The sequence below is a fragment of the Enhydra lutris genome, unplaced genomic scaffold, assembly GCF_002288905.1.
Source record: "Enhydra lutris kenyoni isolate GAN:26980312 unplaced genomic scaffold, ASM228890v2 scaffoldscaffold16, whole genome shotgun sequence".
Taxonomy (NCBI): domain Eukaryota; kingdom Metazoa; phylum Chordata; class Mammalia; order Carnivora; family Mustelidae; genus Enhydra; species Enhydra lutris.
Window position 1 is genome coordinate 13,785,441 of NW_019154100.1, and position 22,623 is coordinate 13,808,063.

At 36.6% G+C, this 22,623-nt stretch overlaps 1 long non-coding RNA gene and 1 pseudogene across 1 annotated transcript in view; one reads left to right on the forward strand and one right to left on the reverse strand.

Annotated features, from left to right (window-relative positions):
• Nucleotides 1-7,487, forward strand: part of LOC111147215 — a 49,319-nt pseudogene extending 41,832 nt beyond the window's left edge.
• A 14,766-nt stretch (nucleotides 7,488-22,253) lies between these two features.
• The window catches only part of LOC111147386, a 4,456-nt gene continuing 4,086 nt past the window's right edge, over nucleotides 22,254-22,623 (reverse strand). Inside the window, exon 3 of the long non-coding RNA XR_002640623.1 lies at nucleotides 22,254-22,333. This is a non-coding gene — a long non-coding RNA (uncharacterized LOC111147386). The remainder of the gene's footprint in view (nucleotides 22,334-22,623) is intronic.

Here is a 22,623-nt window from a genome sequence, read left to right on the forward strand (position 1 = left end):
TCAAAAGAAATGAAATCTTGCCATTTGCGACGACGTGGATGGAACTAGAGGGTATCATGCTTAGCGAAATAACTCAATCGGAGAAAGACAACTATCATATGATCTCCCTGATATGAGGGAGAGGAGATGCAACATGGGGGGTTAAGGGGGTAGGAGAAGAATAAATGAAACAAGATGGGATTGGGAGGGAGACAAACCATAAGTGACTCTTAATCTCACAAAACAAACTGAGGGTTAATGGGGGGAGGGGTGTTGGGGGGGTGGGATTATGGACACTGGGGAGGGTATGTGCTATGGTGAGTGCTGTGAAGTGTGTAAACCTGGCGATTCACAGACCTGTACCCCTGGGGATAAAAAGATATTATATGTTTAAAAAATAAAAATAATAAATTAAAAAAAAAAAGTAAATAAAAAAAAAAAAGAGACTCCTAATGACACAGAATAAATTGAGGGTTGATGGAGGGAGGTGGGTAGAGGATGGGCTAGATGGGTGATGGGTAGTAAAGAGGGCACTTGTTATGATGAGCACTAGGTGTTTTATGTAATGAATCACTGGCTTCTACTCCAGAAACTAATGCATTAATTTTAACTACCTAAATTATATTTTATTTGCATTATATTTTAACTACCTAAAATCTAAGTTTGAGAAAAATCTTAATTTAATAAACAGTGATGAAATATACCACTGAATGACTTCAGACAATCCTTGTGTCATAAGATTTTAATGCACACAATATTTTTCAGAGCTTTTGGCTTGCTAGTGTGTGTGTGTTTGTGTGTGTGTGTGTGTGTGTGTGTGTGTGTTGCATGTGTGTTATATAATTTGGATTATTTAAGTGCACATGAAAATTTTGTAGATGCATACTGGGGCAACTTCCTGAACTCACAGTAATTTCCCCATTCTGTACTAAACCCTCTTTTTCTGATTACCTGGGAACAGACAGGAAATGCAAGCAGGGCTAATCACAATGCAACCACTTCCTGTTATGTCAGGCCACGGATATTAATTCAGGTCATGTTAGCAAGACTTTTTTCCCAAGATTTGAAAAAGGAAAGTTCTTACTTTTCTTTCTTGCAGATCTATAAGGATGTGAGGAAACTGTTATCATATGCCATGGTTTCGGTTTTGTAAAGAAAAGCAATGTGTGAGAAATCACATGATACCAACACGTAAACTGAGAGATTCCTGGTGCTCATCACAGTTTCTAGCTGGCAGTCACCTTAGCAATTCAGTTTTATTGGCCAATGAATCCTCTCTCATGCTTTAGAGAGTTTGAATAGGGTATCTATCACTTGCAGTCAAAACTTGTCCTTAGATGTTGATACAAAAATACTGAAACATTTTTAGAAGAATAACTAACTGGAGTTTTAAGAATTCCTTTAATTTCATTTTAATGATGCATAATAAGAAAGTAGAATATATCACTACAGGTATCCGCTTATCTACCTGTGAAACTCTAAGTTGGACTGTCAGTTGATAATAACATCACCTATAACAAACAATTCTAGCAAAATTTTATCATCATAATTTTTATTTCTTTTGGCAATATTTAGATAAGGAAAATGATTCATATTTTCTTCCATTATTTTCCATGTTTATGTACTGAAAAGAAAAATGTTCACATGGGTTCAATATTCAACCAAAGTTGTTTGACTCAACATGAGTGTTAATTAGATAATAAAATCTTAGAGAAGTAATAGAAATCTTCATGGTCCACAGAAAAGGACTTTTTCTTAGATAAAATAAAGAGACGATGCAAAAGGAAATAGAAAAATGGAACACAACAGCAAAACTGAAGGCTGAGATCAAACATAAAATGAAAACATACCCTGGGAAATATGGTTAATCCTGGGTTTAATACTATATCAGAAACTCAAAACATCTTCATCAAGTAAAAATATTTTTTTCAGTTTTCATTTTTTTCTTCTCTAATGTAACCAGTATTTAATAAAATAAGTAGCGACTATCTCTTCCACATCTTTATTATTTTCTTTCATAAAACAGTCATCTTCCTGTGAATAAATGGAAAGCAAATCAACCTAAAGATATCAATTGATTTTAAGGCACTATGCAAGGTTCTGCAAGCAGCACTGTAAAGACCAGGGATTTTAACACTTGCTGATGTTCGTTTTAAATGGTCTACACTATGACTAGTATGACTTAAACATTTTTTATCCTCTGATTGGAAGGATTTTGTTAAAAGAAATTGTAATAGATTAGGAAGAAGGAAATACGGAGAGCTGAGGGGAAAAAAGAAGACTCATATTCTCAGGATAGCCCACAATTTCCACTTCCAAATAGCTCCCATATATGAAACCCCTTAAATTATATTGTAACCCTTCCCCCTGGAGTCTTGACCTGCAGTTTGAGAAATACTGGCATTGATATATGAAATCCACACATAATGCAAAAAACTCATTTTACCACATAGTTTCACCTTCTGCCCCCATCAATCATATTACAAACTCTGTCAACAGGAAGCAAATTGCCTCCCATCCCATGGTCACTTTGCAGAGGAAGTGTTAATGTCAACGTAAATGCCAAAAGTCAATAGGAATAAAGATATGGAGACAATACTCTAATTACCTTCAAATTGTAATATGAAACTTTATGGCAAAGTTTGTGTTGAAAGGAAAAAAATGGAAAAGCCTTCTGGATCTTGTTTTGTTATGTTTAAAGAAGATTTTCTCCAATATGAGTGTTTCTCTCTTACCTTCTCATTGCTTTCTCATTCTGCAATTCTTCATCCAGTCTTTACATCCAACCTTCTCCCTTTACTTCATCTGCTACCCTGACCAAGCTCAGCATGGTAAGGGATGCAAATAAACTGGGAAGAAAATATTGTAGGTATATAAAACTATATATTAAATTCTAAATTACTTGATCTGTCAATAGGCTAATGAATATTTATTGCATGCCTGCTACCTACCAGACAGTATCATGCTTTTTGTTAACATGGTTAACAAAATAGTTCCCTTCCTTATGGAGTTCACTCTCAACATTTACAAGTGAAGGAAAACTGCACCAGTATTTACTAACTACCAAGAAACTGTTACGAGCAAAATGTTGAAAGTAGATTTTCAAAGTGCTAGGGAAATGTTTAATTTGCTTATTTACAGGTATTAGGAAATGTTTATTGGCATAGCAATATTCCTACTGAGATGTGAAGGAGGACTACCATTTAGATAAGTTAAAGAGAAAGGATAGATTCCAGGAAGATGGAATAGTATGTACAGAAGCAGTTAAACAGTAGAAAGCATCGTCTGCTCAAACAGAAAGCCAAAGTGGCTGGCATGAACTCAGCAAATAGTAGGTTTGTGCATATGAGACTGGAAAGGCAACTAAAGGTCAGATTGTTGGAATTTTGGGGGCATTTATTTAAAGACCTGTTGGAAGCTGTTGGAAGATTTTAAGAGAGAAATGACATATTCAGATCTGTATTTTAAAAAGGGCATATACTGGAGAATGGACAAGAGGAACGGGGTAAGTATGGCTATAATGACTGCAGTCTAGTTGAGGACACTGACAATAAATGCACAAAGAACTGAATGGATTCCAGGGTTATTTTGGTGGTGGAATAAATTAAACTGGGCAGAAGAGTCTAAAATTATGCTTATATTTTTGGATTAAGTATATAATAGATAGTAGAGAGTTTTCCTGAATTTCAGAAAACTAGAAAGCAAATTTCTTAGATAGGAATATATAAAGCTGACCTAAAACTAAACAGCTAGGTGAATATTAAGTATTTAATTATCAATAATTTTAATTGCCCTTCTTACAGATTATAAGAATTCTGGGTAGATGATTCAGATGGCCCATTTCTCACTGAAACTTTTCCAATTTGGGGTGAACATCTAAGGCATCTAAAATAAAGCAGAATTATTTTCAATTCTGGGTGTGATCAGTAATTTATTTCTCATGAAGAAAAAAATGCCATGTTTAAAAGAAAGGCCGAACATGTATATCTTACATCTTGCTAAATTCACAATTATAAGAGGAATTTCTAGTTGTGGAAATAATATCAGGAAACAATAAGAGTGTTAAGCCATTTTTTCTCATCTATCCCTTTTGCTACTGACTCCACCACTGTAATTTTCAGTTTTGGCTTAGAATTCTGTGTTCTCTACACAATAGGCTCTGACATTATGTCTCTTCCAGACACATAAACCCAAAAGCTGCCATCTGCTCACCCCAAAATGGTTTTGAATATCCTTTCTCTAAAATAAAGCCCAGGTTAATTACCTCAAAAGGTTTTTTCCATACTATACTACAACCACAGATCTGAATCCAATAATCCAAAAATCAACCACTTATTCAGGTTTAGTATAATACTTATCTTGAGCAAAGCGGTCTGCAAAGTGCTGAGCTGAATCACACAAATGTCACAACGTTTGAAATCTTGCTGGATTGATAGCAGAAGACGCGTACAATTTTCGGAAGACTGCACAAGTGTAAAATTATTAGCACCAAGTTTTAAATTAACTTACTGTTACTATTAAGCATTTCTAATATAGGCCTACACAAATCTTACTGGCTTGCACAGTCGTCTCTTCTATTAAGAAGATAAAATCTAAGAGATCTTAGCATTTTCATTTAGTAGTAATACTGAAAACTTACATTAGCTAATAAAATACAGAGCCTGATCTCAACATTTTTATGCATTCGAACACTTACAAGTTAATCAATCTAACACTTACACGTGGGTATGTCTTCACCACCATCACTTTCACTCCCTGCCAGCCTTGAAGGATCATTAGAGATAAGAGGCATTTTAAGATTAGTAACTGTAAAAAAGAGATATGTTATTAACAATTCCCCTAAATGAGGACACCATTTTGTTCCGCCTAACCTTTGAAAGTTGTTTTCTAGTGACTATACAATTCTATTCAGATTTTGGGTGATATACACTAAGTCTTATATACTATATTTTACAAATATATAAATATAAAATATTTGTCAACTTTTTAAAGGGGAATAAAAATGAGATAAAATCTTAGGATGCATTAATGGGTCACATATACTTTATTGCTTCTGTGATATATTTCCTGGCCTGGTGTTTGCAATTAATTTGAATCATGTAAAATTTATAATACTAACATGGGCTTCTGGTTTCAGATGGCAAATCTGGCATAAATATTCACTTCTTCTTACTCATAAGTTCAGAAAATCTTGCAGATTTTACAGAAGCATAGAATGTCAGAACAAATAAAAGTAGAATTTTCTGGAAAAAAATTTTAAAAGCTATCCAGGAAAGGCACAGTCCAAGTATGATGTAAAGTGTTCAAATCAGAGTAAGAAGTCAGCAGGTGTAAGGAAGAAGAATGCAACAAATATTAAGAAACAGAATGATTAAATAAGATGCTGAAAATAATAAAGATACGAGGAGGAAGGGAAATACTTTATCTTTCAAAAAGAAAAGATAAAAGATAAGCAATTCTAGAGAAAATAAAGCTATATTAGAAAAGCATGAAAAATGTAGAAAATTAAAACATGATATGATTTTGAGAAGTCAACATATAGTGTATATTACCTTTTTCTACATTTACTGGCTATAACTCAGTTATGGCAAGCTGCAGCTAGAAACTTGGATTAGTTGTTTTTTACTAAAAATACAGTTTGATGAGCACCTAAGTCATATCTTACACAGTTACTGTGAAATAGGTAACAGCTAAAACTCATTTTTTATTCCATCATTCTCAGATTTGATTTTTTGATTCCTTACTTTGCCAGATGATAGTGTTATCATTTTTTCCACCTCTTATCACTCTATCATCCAGTTTCTGCCACCAGTACATTATATTTTTATTGCAAAGTTGGTAATATTTACCTTATATTCAATAACAATTAAGCTTGCTGTCTTTTGAATATTAGTTATCATAAAGCTTATATTCCATAACAGCATTTATCTCATTATAACTATATAAATATTGTTCATTACAGAGACACATTGTGTTCTATTACTATATATTTTTCAGTCTTATTTGCACCTCACAGGGGAGAATGTTTAATGGATTTTTTCTTATCTAACCCTTTAATTAGTCTGAACAACAAAGAGAATATACACACCAATAGATGATTGATAGATAGATATAGATAGACAGACAAACTATCAGGAATTTCTGGGACTATAACAAAAGATTTAACATTCTGGCTATCAGAGTCTCAGGGGAAGAGAAGACTTTCTAGCTTCATGGAAGCTGGAAAAGTACTAAATCATGGCTAAATACTTCCCAAATATGACAAGGAACATAAACTTTCATATTCAAGAAGTTGAGTGAACCCTAAACAGGATAAGCCCAAAGAAATCTATGCCAAGACATACCATAATGAAAGCTTAAAAACTAACGACCAACCTTGGAAATAACTAGAGAAAAAGAATACTTTACCACAGAGGGCAGAAGGGAGTAGTGCAGTATTTTTCTAGTGCAACAACAACAACAAAACTCTGTCAACCTAGAGTCCTATACACAATAAAAAAAAGTCCTATACACTATAAAAATATCCTTCAACAATGAAGAAAAATTCAAGATATTATCAGATGAATGAAAACTAAGAAAATGTGTTGCTAAGGAACACAGTAAGGAAAATTACAGTAAATAAAATAGACTTTCCTTCTCTTTAGTTTTTAAAATTACTGATAGTTGAAACAACTAACACTGTTCTAACACTGATATGGTTTTTAATATATGTAAAGGAAATATTTTTAAAAATTATAAATGGGGGAGAATAAAAAGAGATAAAGGGAGATGAGTTTTCTACATTTAACTTAAACTGCTAAAGAAATAACTCCAATAGACTGTAAGACATATCACAGAATGGACAAATATAAAAAAGATATAACACAAATATATAGATATGACACACACACACACACACATACACACACACACAATATAATAGAACAACCACCAAACAGCCATACAGAAAAATACAGTCAAAGATAATATAGACCTCTGCAACCTGGTAGTCAACATGGTGCCCTTCCCACTTTTCCACTTCTTCATGCCTGGTTCCGCCTGCCCCTCTGACCAGCCATGGAAGCCAGCAGTATCAAGCCCTCACTGTGCCCAGACTCACCCAGCAGGTCTTTGATGTCAAGAACATGACGACTGCCTGTGACCCCAGTCATGGCCATTACCTCACCACAGCTGCTAACTTTCATGGTCGGATGAGGAAGTAGATGCTCAATGCACAAAGCAAGAATAGTAGTTATATCGTGGAATGGATCCCCAGCAATGTCAAGACAGCTGTCTGCGACATCCCACCCTGTGGCCTCAAGATGGCAGTCACCTTCACTGCAAATAGCATGGCCACACAGGAGCTCTTCAGGCACATCTCAGAGCAGTTTAGGGCCACATTCTGGCACCAGTACACAGGTGAGAGCATGGATGAGATGGAATTCACTGAAGCTGAGCGCAACATGAACAACCTTCTCTTTGAGTACCAGCAGTACCAGGATGCCACTGCAGAGGAAGAGAAAAAATAAGGCAGAGACCATCACCTCAGGCTTCTCAGTTCCCTCAGCAGTCTTCCTCAACTGCCCCCCAGAATTTGCATTTTCTGCCTCTACCTTGTTTTATTTTGTTTCCTTTTTTGGAGTGTGTTGTCCTAGACTAGTGTTTGGCACATAAGAGAAGCTCAATATTTTGTTGTTTTTTTCAAGGTCCCCCTCCCACTCTTGGGAAACCTACATTTCTGCCAATCTAGGTAACCTTGTATTTCCTTTTGGTGTCCACTTTTCCCATCCTACCAACTGGTATTTTCCTTTGCTTTTTTAAGATAATTCTCCAAGAAGCTGGGTCTCATCAGATCCATTTAGAACCATGTGCTGAAAACTTGGAAAGATGGCCACCATCCTAAGCCCATGTGTTAACTTAGTGAAAAGGAAACCAAACTACCTCACAGCAGGTAGAGGTATGTAGGAGGAAGAGGAAGCGTTTTCTATTTTAGAGGAGTTTTAGAGAGGGATACAGGCTATTGAAATCCTAATTTCTGGGGCATCTGGGTGAACCTCTGCCTCTGGCTCAGGTCATGACCTCAGGGTCCTGAGATCGAGCCCCGCATCAGGCTCTCTGCTGAGCGGGGAGCCTGCTCCACACCGCCCCCCCGCCTCCCCGCTTGCTGCTCTGCCTACTTGTGATCTTTCTCTCTAATTAATAAATAAAATCTTAAAAAAGAAAGAAAGAAAGAAATCCTCATTTCCAGGTATCCACCTGCTCCTCTCTCAGCTTCAGGAAATCTGTTAACAGTAGTATCTCCATTTTCAGTTCCTTCCAAGCTCTGTCCTGAGCTGTTTCCTTTGCAGTGGTGTGCCCCACCCTGTTGAGTGGATTCCTTCCCTCTCCTACTTAACCTTCTTCACATGTTGAATTCCTTCCTTCTCCCCTGGTCAGAGAAGGGGGCCAAGAAAGGGAAGGGGGACTAACCTGGGTCCCTAATGCCTCCAGAAAGGCCCTCTTTATCCCCATCTTTTCTTAACAAAAAACCAGCCCTGCTGTGTACATATAGAAAGGTGTGTATTACCATGTAAATACTTGGGCCATTCCACCAGAGAGGGGACAAGGAGACCCTCTGTCTTTTGGCAACATCTCATCTCTTCCTTTTACTATTCCCTTCCTACCCGCTCCCCGTCCCCATCCTCTCTCTTGGTTTTATCCTGTCTTACACTTCAAATTTCTATTTTGGGTTGAACTTGTTTTTTTTCCATATTGAAAAGATAACATTGCCCCAAGAGCCAAAAAATGAAAATTGGAAAAAAAAATACATAAATTCAAATGGTAATATAAAAATGCAAAAAAAAATCAAGATTTGATGGACACAGCTAAAGCAGTGCTGAGAGAAAAATTTCTAGCATTAAATAAGTATGTGTGTGTAGGTACATATATATATATATATATATATTTAAAGATTTTATTTATTTATTTATTTATTTGACAGAGAGAGAAATCACAAGTAGGCAGAGAGGCAGGTTGGGAGAGGGGGAAACAGGCTCCCTGCTGAGCAGAGAGCCCGATGCGGGGCTTGATCCCGGGACCCTGAGATCATGACCTAAGCTGAAGGCAGAGGCTTAACCCACTGAGCCACTCAGGCTCCCTTACGTATGTATTTTTTTTAAGAGCTAAGTGAATTAAAAATCTTAAGGGTTAAACTTTAAAATATTTTGAAACATTTGTTATATGTATAAGTATATACATAATGCATATACATATATACATAACACATAACACATATATATACATATACATACATAAAACTAAAACATATTTCAAAATATTTTAATGTATAATCCTTAAGATTTTTAATCTACTAACTTTCTAAATGACACATTTTAGGTAAAAATAATCTCCATTTTTGATTGGTTGGGAAAACTAAACCTACAGTTACAAAGGTTGAGTGTGTGGTATTAATTGATGTCCTGGATCCTGTTGCCTTGTGAATGTTTAAAAAGTCCTAGGTCTTTTTTTTTTTTAAGATTTTATTTATTTATTTGACAGACAGAAATCACAAGTAGGCAGAGAGGCAGGCAGAGAGAGAGAGGAGGAAGCAGGCTCCCTGCCGAGCAGAAAGCCCGATGTGGGGCTCGATCCCAGGACTTTGGGATCATGACCTGAGCCAAAGGCAGAGGCTTTAACCCACTGAGCCAACCAGGCACCCCTGTCCTAGGTCTTTTCATGACACTGCAATAATGGACATATATTGTAAACTGGAATTTGATGCATGAAAAGGATCTGTCTACTAAAAACAACTTAACTAAACCTCTTTTTCTACATTCTTTTTGTCATCATCTCATTTCTACCATCATTATAGTCATTGATGTCTATGAATTCCACCAAGAACATTAATTCAACAGTTTGGACACAGAAGCTACTAAGACCACGGAGTTCAAATGAGTGTGCAATTGACAAGAGCAGCAGGAACACAAGGACCTTCTCAGGACCATCAAGCAAGCCCAATCGCAGCTTACTGTAGAAGGCAATGAATAAAACTCCAATGCCGTGTTGACTGTGTGTCCTGGGATAGAAGTTTGATCCCGGAACAGAAAAGGGACATTCTTGGAAAAAAACGGAAGAATCTGAACAAAGTCTATTGTTTTTCTTTTAATAGTAAAATATCAATGCTAATTGCTTATTTTAACAAATGTGCCTTGGTTATGTAGGATGTTGACATAAAGTGAAAATGGATGAAGGGTATGCAGGAACTCTCTGCTCTTTCTTTGTAACTCTTTTACAAACCTACAAATATTTCATAATGCAAAGATTTATTAATAAAAAATTAGCATTGAAATCTTGTGTACAAAGACTTGACAGTAAGGGCTTTGAAGCATGAAGTTGTAATTCTAGCAAAAACTCAAAAACATTGATCAAGAGCAATACAGACTTAAAAGAGATATGCCAGAATAGACTGGAAAAACTTTTTCAATCATATTGCTTAAAGATCACCACTTCTTTGTAAGCAGTAATTCTAGAATGAAATCAGAACACATCACATATTTTAAATAATTTCACATAGATAATAGTGTGCCCTAATTTAGTGTCAGACGAGTTATACTTTGGAGTTACCAGTGCTTGCTGTATGCATTAGAAATGGCATAAAGAACCTTCAAAGTTTCCATAAAAAGGACATTTATATGCAAATATGAAGGTTAGGGAAAACACTGTAGAATACTTTGACTAAATAAAGACTGTCTTTGGACTCTGAAGTGAAGTATCAAAAGCAAAAAGCCTTTGTGAGGGGGTTTGGATTCTTAAGTTTCACCTGCAACATAAATTTAATTTTCCTCCACACTGAAGAATTAAAGTCCCATAAAGGTAAAAATCTCTTCAGGCCACTTTAGTTTTTCCTTTAAACAGATTATAATTCCTTTCAGGAAAAACAATCAGAAGAAGATTAACAATTTTCAAAAAAATTCAGAAAGCTAGCTGTGGTTCTTTGCGCCGATATTTTCCTACAAAATACAAAAAATGGGAGGTGCTGGTCACTGTCCAGCCACTGTTATTAAACCTGTTATTGCTTCTCTGTTTTTAGTACATTGTGAGAAACTACACAGAATTTGATTCAAAAGTTAGAAAACGTGAGAGTATGGCTAAGTGGTATTTAGTGTCATTCTGCTCCTCCAGGGGATCAGAAGGTGAGAAGATTCATATCAACCTACGACATCCTGTCCCAAATACAGTGTGAATCTGTGGAGGGTTGTTCTGTGCTTTTTGAGGGACCAGCTCTCAAGTGCATAGTTCTAAAAATTGAGTTAATTATTTTTTTCCCTTTTTAAGATTCTGGAACAGTATTGGAAGTAAAAATAACAAGAAAAAGATGACTACAATTTTAAAAAAACATAACTAAGCCTTCAATCCCATTTTCTTCATAGAACACATAATAAAATGTAAAAGAAATTCCAGAGTAAATGCCATAAATAATAGAACTAATTAAATTGGGCAGATATCATACAAATTGAAATAACAGATTTAGAGATGAAAATTTTTCTCCCCTTAATTATAGCAGACTCTTCTGCATAAAGAATGAGTAAAATATCTAAACTATAATGAGCTATCACCTCATTGAGCCCAGGGAATTTGAATTTGCAATATAAAATAACTGCTGGTGTTTCTAAACTTCACTATTCTTCAGATAATTCACAATTAAAAGACATTCAAGGGGTCATTTGGGTAGCTCAGCCAGTTAAACATCTGCCTTTAGCTCAGGTCATGATCCCATGGGCCTGAAATTGACCCCAGATGTCAGGCTCCTTGCTCAGTAGGGAGTCTGCTTCTCCCTCTCTCTGTGACCCTCCCCCTGCTCGTGCTCTCTCTCTCAAATAAATAAATAAAATCTTAAAAAAAAAAAAAGACATTAAAATTAAAATATTTGAGGGTAATTCATTATCTCATGCTACTGTATTAAGGTAATTTGTAAATTACTAGCCTAAATTATTAGTCAATTTCATTCAGACACAAATCTAAGCGAACTTTCTCATTATCAACTCATAATTTTGTGTCAAAATGCAAAATAACAAAGTGATTCAAAACTGTAGAAGCAATGTCATGAGATAAATGGATACCACCAAAAAAAAAAAAAAAAAAAAGGGAGAGAGAGAGAGAGTTTTTACAAGTTTAAGAGGCTGATATACTCTTCTTTCATTAGGATATGACCACTTACATGGTCAGAAATCTTTACATGTTTTAGCTCAAAATACATGCTTTAGGGGTGCTTGAGTGGCTCAGTGGGTTAAAGCCTCTGCTTTCAGCTCAGGTCATGATCCCAGGGTCCTGGGATCTAGCCCCATAGCAGGCTCTCTGCTCAGCAGGGAGCCTGCTCCCCGCCCCCTTCCCTACCTCTGCCTACTTGTGATCTCTGTCAAATAAATAAATAAAATCTTTTAAAAAATACATGCTTTAATCTCCATTTTATGGCTAGAATGTAAAAATCAAGTAAGGTAAGCATGGACAAAGGAAAGTTTGCTAATTTTTTAAAATAATGCCTCTTTTTCTACTTCTTTTGTCAAGACAAAACCATATTAGATTTAAAATAATAATTATTAGGGAAAACGGTGACCAAAAAAGCATGATGATAATTACATATGGATTATTTGTAATGCTTGGTCATAACTAACAATTAGAGGGCCCTTGAATTCACACCATCTGGTTTCTAATCCCAGATCTGACAAATTGTGGTGTGACCTTGGGCAAGTCACTTTAACTTTCTGTGCCTCCTTTTCCTCATCTGTATTTTGCAGACACTAATAGTACCTACCTCACAGCGTTGTCATGACAATCAAATTAGAAATAAAAACAGCTACTTAAGTGATAGCTAGTAGTAGGAGCAGTAGCAGCAGCAGCCGCATATCTTGACAATTGTTCAAAGTCTTTCTGTATAGACAACCCTAATCAAGGCAGAATGTACTAAGAAGTTCACCTCACAAACGAAATGCATACATAATAACAACTCACTGAATTCCTAATAGCTTTCAGAGTTATAAACATGAATAATTTTTTTAATTTTTTTGAAAGATTTTTATTTATTTATTTGACAGAGATCACAAGCAGGCAGAGAAGCAGGCAGAGAGAGAGGAAGAAGCTGAGCAGAGAGCCCGAGGCGGGACTCGATCTCAGGACCCTGGGATCATGACCTGAGCCAAAGGCAGAGGCTTTAACCCACTGAGCCACCCAGGTGCCCCTAAACATTAATGATTTGTCTCTAAACAGTATTATGTAAATATAAAAAGAACATAAAATAAACTTAGAGAATGGGAATTACCTTTTTAACTTTATAATTACCTTTTTAAACTCCTGCCTATAGATAAAATCACATGTAAACTAGGGAGACATGACATTTTACTAAAGGTAAAATGGTGTTTTTTCTGGTGTTTCATTAGCTGTCTTCCATAATCTTAATTTGAGTTCTTTCAAACTGAAACTGGTCTATAAGGATATCATATGCCTTAGAAATAATCCTGAATCAGAATGTGTGACAGCACAGGCGTAAGTCAGAGTTGTTCATCAGTAGATATAATTGTATTCTCATACAGTCTATAAAATGTGTATTTTATTTATGCTGGAAAAATGGATTAGAGTTTTCTATGAAAAAAAGCTAGTGTAAATTTTGGGTTCTTTCTTTTTAAACTCGAATAATTTGTTTTATCTAAGACTGTTCTTAGTGAGAGGGAAAAAATGTGTTCTTGTCCACCTTTATTTGAATATTAAGTAGAAACATCTTAATGCTAATATTGGGTCAAGAATAACAATACTTAGGTAGAAGAGATATACTAAACCACATCCTACATATAATCTGAACCACAGAAATGAATGCATTATATAGTATGTATTAGTTATAACCGTTCAGCAGGAGCCAAATGCAAAATAAAAAAATTTTAAAAAGGAATCAACTAAAATTTCTACTATAAAACATTCCACTATAATTGAGAAACATTTTGTATCATCTTTTTTTGATGCTGAAAAAGTAAATTCATTCTTCAAGCCACAATGCCTTTGTTCCTCTTATAAAGAATATAACCTATTTCTATAATAATTGTGAGAACGATGAATATATTTATTTCTTTCTCTCCTACTCAAAAATACTTCTTTCTTCTTGGATTTCCTTCTTCTTCAGGTTCAAAATTACAGATTTTTCTCTCCTTCCTATGCACTAACTCAGTTTTTAACTCCTCAGATATTTTAGTCTTTAATGAAAAAAAACTAATGTTTACAAAAAATTATGTCTATCATGCAATGTTAAAGCAGTTGTGGTGACAAAGACACTGGCTGACAAATTCCAAGGAAGGAGGAAGTATATGATCTGGATAGAGGACAAGAGAAAACAAACCAAGAAGAATGACAAACTCAGGCAAGCATAAAGAGTTGCAATCAATGATCAGAAGTGGATTGAGGGGCACCTGGGTGGCTCAGTGGGTTGAGCCTCTGCCTTCGGCTAGAGTCGTGATCCCAGGGTCCTGGGATGGAGCCCCACATCCCCTCATTGGGCTCTCTGCTCAGCGGGGGGCCTGCTACCCACCCCCCCTTCTGCCTGCCTCTCTACCTACTTGTGATCTCTGTCTGTCAAATAAATAAGTAAAATCTTAAAAAAACAACAACAACAACAACAAAAGAAGTGGATTTGATCCAGGCAAGCTGGACACAAAGAGAAGCATTGCACAGGATGTGGGTTAGGTGTACAGACTATGGAGTCATACCACATTCATTGACTATATCTCTTAGTGGCCATGTGAGCTACAGCCGTAGTTTCCTTATCAACTAAAAAGAAGTAATACTATCTATCTCATTAGTTTATTGTAGGGATAGAGTGAGATGACCTTTTCAAAGCTCTTAGCACAGCGTTTGTGTGGCACATTCTAAATATCTGATAATGGCCACTAGCCCTGTTAAGGCAAGTAAGAAGTGACCCATTAGGGGCACCTGGGTGGCTCAGTCAGTTAAACGTCTGCTTTCTGCTTAGGTAAGGATCCCAGGGTCCTGGGATTGAGTACTACATTGGACTCCCTGCCCTACAGGGGGTCAGCTTCTCCCTCTCCCTCTGCCGGCTGTTTTCCCTGTTTGTGCTATCAAATAAACAAATAAAATCTTTAAAAAAACAAAGAAACTGACCCATTAAGTATCAAAACTGGCCCAAGAATTATTTTCTGCATCCTTTCTTTTAATCTAGCTGACTATACTATTTTGTGTGTCTACTGGAATAAAGCATCTATCATTTCCATATCAACATTGATTATATTTTCATCTAGACCTAAGGCCTTAAGATATCAGTACCTTGATAACTCAAATTTATATCTCCAGGCCTGGCGTTCCTTCTGGAATGTATATTCAATTTCCGACCCAGTTTATTTACTTTGGTATCTATAGATGTTTTAAGTGGTCCCTATGATCCTGATCTCCCGGCTTTCATTCTCTTGTAGAGTCCCCTCCCCTTGAATATGAGTAGGATCTGTGACTTGAATATGACAAAGATATTAGGATATCACTGTTGTAATCATGTTACATTATATAAGTCTCCATCCTCCTAGCTGACTTGCTCTAGAGTCTTGCTTTCCCTGATGATTTTAAAAAAGCAAGAATCCATAAATCCTAAGGCTGTGAGGAAAGGAAGTTTGCCAACAACCTGAATGAGCCTGGAAGCAGAGCCTTCTCTAGGATCATGTCACGATGAGAAACCCAGCTGGCTGATATGTTGTTTGCAGGCTTGCAGAGAACCCAGCTTAACCATGTCCAGACTCCAACCCCACAAAAACTGTGAAATAATAAATTTGTATTGTTTTAAGTCACTAAATTTGTGCTGATTTTTTTATGCAGCATAGAAAATAAATACAGGGATTTAACAAGCACCTTCTCACAAATTAAGCCTGTCCAAAATAGAGCATCCATCCCCCTAACATTCAAATCTGCCTCCCTTTTAGTGTTTCCTATTGAAGTTAATGGTCCCACCATTCACCCAGCTGATTAGTTAAAACATCTTGGAACTATTCTTGATGCCTTTGTGCCTTTCAAACTGAAAAATCCCATCAGCTATGTCCAGAAAAGTTACACTTTTTATAATCACTTGGTTCTAATCATTTGCCTGGGCTACTGCAATAGCTTCTTTTCTTCAATTCTTGACCCTCTAGAGTCTATTTCCATACGACATCCTTTAATGGGTAAATCATTCCTCAATTCCCTGCTCTCAAGTCTTCCAAACAATCCCATGAGACTTGGAACAAAATCCCAATCTTTTATATGACTTGGGGCCCAAATGATTTGGCCCATGAGGAACCTTTTTTTAAAATCATATCCTACTCTTCCTCCCTTATTAGTTTTTCTGCAACCATACCAATCTTCTGGCCAGTTATTGAACACTCCAAGCAAATTCTCTACTAGAGTTCTTCAATTTGGTCTGCCTTAAATAATTTTCCCTTAAATACTCTCACAACTGGGATTACTTCTTTCCCAAACTTCTACTCACATATTATGTCTTCATACAGGCCTTTTACGAATGACTCATCTAAGAGAGAAAAACTGCATGACACCTATTTCACTTGCCTTATGTTTTATTTTTTTATAGTACTTACTAAAAGTATCATTATTATTGGGGCACCTGGGTGGCTCAGTGGGTTAAAGCCTCTGTCTTCGGCTCAGGTCATGATCCAGGGTCCTGGGATTGAGCCCCGCATTGGGCTCTCTGCTCAGCAGGAAGCCTGCTTCCCTTCCTCTCTCTGCCTGCCTCTGTGCCTACTTGTGATCTCTGTCAAATAAATAAAAATCTTTAAAAATTAAAAAAAAAACTATCATTATTATTGAGATAAGGAAACTGAAGGGACCCCAGGAAGGACTGCTTTTTTGCTGCCTATATTCTTGCTAGGACCAGTACCCCTGCCTTACATGTGTCTCACAGCAGAAATAACGTATGTCCTCCTTGTATGGATCAAGGTGTTAGTAATTTCTTTGGAGACTTCCAGCACAATAGATAACATCTAAGGAATGACCAAGTGAAGCCATGCTGTACGTATTCCAGACCACTGCACTAGATATCTCAACACCAACACCCTGTGGCTGTAAGAAATAAGTGACTTTACAGAGGACCCTGGACCCTTGTTTTTGTTCTGACCAGTTCTTACATGCATGAGAGGACATGTACACCAAAACAGAATCCTCATTGAAAACCCTGGACCCCCCAAAAAGAGATAAAACTCTCTCTCCTTTCCTTTCTAAGTCTCCTAGATGCTCTGTCTGTATCTACACTATATATTTTCAATAAAATCTGCTCTCACTTCTTCTCAGCTTACCTTTCATTTCTATCATTCATGAAGCCAAGGATCCTCTTGGCTGGTCTTGTGGAATACCCTCTTTGGGTCCTCAGACCAGGCCTGCCTACATCATTATCATCTGTTTATCCATTTCTATTCTGTCTTCTCAGTAGAATATAAGTTACATAATGCTAGTAATGTCTAGTTTTGTTCATTTCCATAATCTGGAACACTACATGGTAAAAAGTAAGTAGTTGACCAATTTTGCATAAAATTGCTGTTGAAATCATTTTGGAATCCTTCCAGGAAAAAATATTCTGCCATAGTGCTTTAAGAAGTTCAAAATATCTCATAGAAAAGCACAAGAGTACATTTCAAACTTTCACTGGAAATTTAATGCTAACTAACCACAAAACTATATTCTGTCTTCATCTTTTTGTATTGTCTTAAGAAATTATTTAAGTGAATTATCCTCATGAAGTCATGAGTATCCCTACTATAGCTCTTGATTTCTCTCTCAACTCTTATCTCAACAATCATTTTTTACTAACCAAGCTACATCTCAACAATCATTTTTTACTCTCCAATGTATATTTAATGCAAATAAATAGAAAATAATGCAGCAGAAAAGTAAATAGCTTGTTCTCCAAGAATGCTAATAGTGAGTATAAAAGTCAGGTTTGTAGTGTTATCCGACAGAGGCCAGAGACTGTGTCCATGGGAGATCAGCTTGTGGTGACACTATCCATCATACTGTCACTGTTTGACAGTCACAGACAAGAAGAAATACCTAGGAATTACAAATGAATTTTCTCACTAACAATTTATAGCAATTTGCAGGACATTGTAACTGGCACATTTTCTTCACATATGTTCCATATGTTACAATAAAAAAAGGAAGCTGCTTTTTGTAGGTTATTTTATTCAAGAAGATTTTTTGCCAACAGAGTAGTGTAATGTGTTAATGAATTTAGTCAAATTCTCCCCTCTCTTGTCTGATACAGTGCCTTTCTGCCTGAGGAATGGGTAGCTTAGATGATTGATAACAGAATCCACAACCTTTCACCTGCAAGTCACCAGTTTGAACCCAACCTAGTCCAGCAATGAGAGACATTTGTTTCCGCAGGCAGCTCAGAGGCTTGCATGAAATGAATGGGAAGTCTCTATTTGCTTACTGGACCTGAAATGATAGTTACTTGAATTAGAAATATATTACGCTATGAGTAAAGACCTACATTATCATTATAGTAATATTCTTTTTCAAGGCCCTGAAGTTAATATATGATACTGGCTGGTATTCAGTTTCAGACTAGAATTTTACTGAGGCAAATTTACTTTCAGTATTTTCAATGTTCTCAATATTAAAGAAGTACTATTTTAATTTTTTTAATAATAAAAACTTACAGGTGATACAGTAAGAGAGAGCAGAACTGGCTACCCCAAAATATGTCTCTTTGGCGTAAGGATTATTCGAAGCTAATTATTATTTTTTTAAACCACAAAGGAAAAGCTCTGTAAGCCTAGAAGTTACCCTTTTGTAAGAGACATTTTTACATTTATAAGGGAAGTCTCCAGTGTTAGGGTTTCTGCCTCTCTGTACCAGGAAGAGAAGGAAGACTCTAAATCCCTAGAAACTCTTATCAATGGAGAAGACAACAACCAAAGCTGCAGAACATAATGCTTGTTTATTGTTCTTTGCCTGGTAACCTCCCATAACTGACTCTCCCTTCCTCCCAACATTCCCCCCCCCTTTTTTGGGGGTCTTTAGCTGAAGATATTATTTAAGGTAGTGGCTTGGGCCATTTTAGAAAGTTACTTAGTTCTCCTGAGTATCTCCCATATATACAAGAGGTATACATGCTATTAAAATTGTTTTTCTCCTGTCAATCTATCAGTTATTACAGGGGGTGGGAGTTGGGGATGTCTCAGCCAAGAACCTACAAGGGTAAGGGAAAATTATTTTTTCCTCCCTTATAGAGGCAAACCAACTATGTGTATAATAATTAAGGTTTTGCCTCAAATTTATATTCAGTTCTCAGAAGTTAGGGTGTCACCTTTTGTAGAGCTTAAATAGCTTTTATAATATTTTTTTAAAAGATTTATTTATTTATTTTAGAAAGGGATAGCAGGAAGAGGGGTAGAGGAAGAAGAAGAGAGAGAATCCTCAAGCAGACTCCCTGTTGAGCTTGGAGCCTGACTTGTGACTCCATCCCGGCGACCCTGAGATCATGACCTGAGCCAAAATCCAAAGTCAGCTGCTTAACAGACTGAGCCACCCAGACACCCCCAGGTTTTATAATATTTTAAATTCGTTCATTAATTAAGTAATTGAAAAGTAAATTCATAAAAGGATGTTTTCTGAAGACATTTCAAAATAAAGTGAACAGTATCTTTCTCTATTAGACTAACATGTGATCCAATGGGTGACTTAGACGGAAGTAAGTCAGGTTAACTGGGACCTTTTCCTTTTACCTTATTTTTAAAAAGATTTTATTTATTTGACAAAGAGAGATACATCGAGAGAGGCAATGCAAGCAGGGGGAGTAGGAGAGCGAGAAGCAGGCTTCCTGCAGAGCAGGGAGCTGGATGTGCGGCTTGATCCCAGGACTCTGGGATCATGACCTGAGCCAAAGGCAGACGCTTAATGACTGAGCCACCTAGGCACCTTTTTCCTAGAAGCTTTCAAAATATATGTAATGGAAAAAAAGTTATTTTCACGATAACTTTTAAAATATATGTTATTTGTAGGAGCCTCCATAGAGTCTCTATGCTCACTCTAGTGGTTAAGGTTGTCATTAGAACTATTTAAAAATATTCCATCTGTCCCTCCTGGCACACAGTAGGGTATTACACTTCCTTGGCCCTACCGAAACTATGTGTGGATATATGACTTGCTTTTTCTAATAACATATGAGTGGAGATAATATGTGTCACCTTTTTTGCTGTTGCCATGATCATAGAAACATAAATCCACCTGATGCAGACCTCCTACCAACTTGCACTGCATATGTCCCATGTTCAAGAAATTTAATTTTAAAATATCAAGCACTTGAGATGCAGGGGCTATTCATTACCAGGGAATAACACAGCCTATCTGGACACAGAACACTGATATCATATTTTGTTTCTAAGAACACAAAGGTAGAGAAACCCAATGCCTGAAAATATATAAGTGTTAGAAATGGTTAGGGCAAAGCAAAAAATGGGAGAATCAGAGGGAGATCTATGCACAGAGAATTATATAAATTATTGCGGGGAGGAAAAAAAATAAAGAGATCTTCATCGTCTGGCAAATGAGAAAAGAAGACATGAGAATTGATTCCTCTGGAGATTTTTAGAGAGGTAAAAATATTATGTGGTTTAATATAGTATATGACCTGTGCCCCCTTAAAGCCTTCTCTTTTGTAGGGGCCAAGGGTACCCACCCCAAGAAGGACCACTTTGGCATAAACATTATTGTGACTCAAAAGCAATCCAAAGCCAGCATTTTCAGAAAAAGCTCAACTGCTTGCTTTATCAGGGAAAGAGCTATTAACAGAGACGCCTCTTAGTACCTGAGAAACTTATCCGTGTAACAGATCTTTGTTTTTCAAACATCTCCTTTCACTTTCCTGCTAATGGTCTTTCACCTGTTTGATCTTCAGGCCCCTATCCTTCTCCTTAGCTCATATATACATCATGTTGCCTGTCTTTGGAATTTCCATTTCTTGGTGGATTCCCCCATACAGATGCTATTAAATTTGATTTTCTCCTGCTAATCTGTCTCATGTCAATTTGATTCTAAGTCCAGGTAAGACCTTGAAAACTAGAGGAAATTCTTCCTCCCCAGCACCTCTAATGGGTCTTTAGTAAAATCTGTTTTTCTCACTACTCCGTGAGTGTATTCACTTTCAGGGACTGGAAAAAATTTTTTTTCAAGGATACCACTAGAAGAAACCAAAAGCTACCAATGAGAGGCAACATAATTTCTTTCCTAGAAGATAAGCCAAAGTTATATTTATGTGGCTAGAAAATCTACAGGCTTTGTTGTGATTGATATTTAGGTATTGATTCAACCAATGACTGTGAGTATGTGTATTACAACTATAGGAGCAGGAAAAATGTGTGTGATGGGAAGGGAGGAGCCAAAGAGAAAAAATAAAACCTCAGCTAAGGAGGAATTCAATAGATATCTGCAATTGAAAATCAGAAATATCACTATGTACTTATTTAGAAACATGGACTAAAGCACCAGAAAAAAGCAATGAAATGACTTAAAGTGTTTGTCTCTGGGTAATGGGATTTGGGAGTAAGGAGCATGGAGAAGTGTACAGAAGAATCAGTCCTTCAAAAAAAGATACAACTATTATTTAACAAAAATTAAATTGTATAAATAAAATTAAAGAAACAAAAGCTTACACTTTCTCATTTTTTTTTAAAAGATTTTATTTATTTATTGGACAGAGAGAGATCACAAGTAGGCAGAGAGGGAGGCAGAGAGAGAGAGGAGGAAGCAGGCTCCCCACCAAGGAAAGAGCCCGATGTGGGGCTCGATCCCAGGACCCCGGGATCATGACCTGAGCCAAAGGCAGAGGCTTTAACCCTCTGAGCCACCCAGGCGCCCCTACACTTTTTCATTTAATCATCTAACTTTGTTCTGATGTCTTTAATTTGTTTAATGTTTAATATTATTGTAATTATCAAAGAAAAATAAGTGCTCATTTTTTAAACCTTAGAAATTACAAAAAATTATCATTCTAACTTGGCTACACTTCCCTAGCCAGTGTCCGGAGTTGTTCCTCACACAGGAAATGATGATCTCAAATGAATTAAAGAACCACTTACCTAAAGATCATTGTTCTGCTCGAACCCTGAGACTTTCTTCCACCTCGGTGTCCACAGGACACAAAGTGCCAGCTAAATAACTAATTATAAATGGAAATTTCCAATTGACAAATGTAAGAAGAGTCGATGCAGATTATCAGACCACAGAGCAATGCATGTTATTCAGGAAAGACTTGAAATGATCAAGAAAATCATTACCTGTGATGATTTACACAACTGTATTCTTGTGACAAGCAAGAATGGGCCATTAATCTATTCCATTGAAGGCTTTTTGACCAACCAACCTAGTAAAGAAAATAATCACAAAAGGAAATGGAGGGTGGTAGACTTACTTTCTTCTTTTTATCCCCCTTGCTTCATTTCTCCCTCCCTCTCTACTCTCTCTCCCCCTCCCTCCCTTCTTCCCCCCCCCCCCCCCCCCCCTCCCTTTTTAGGCTTTTTTACCAACCAACCTAGTAAAGAAAATAATCACAAAAGGAAATGGAGGGTGGTAGACTTACTTTCTTCTTTTTATCCCCCTTGCTTCATTTCTCCCTCCCTCTCTACTCTCTCTCCCCCTCCCTCCCTTCTTCCC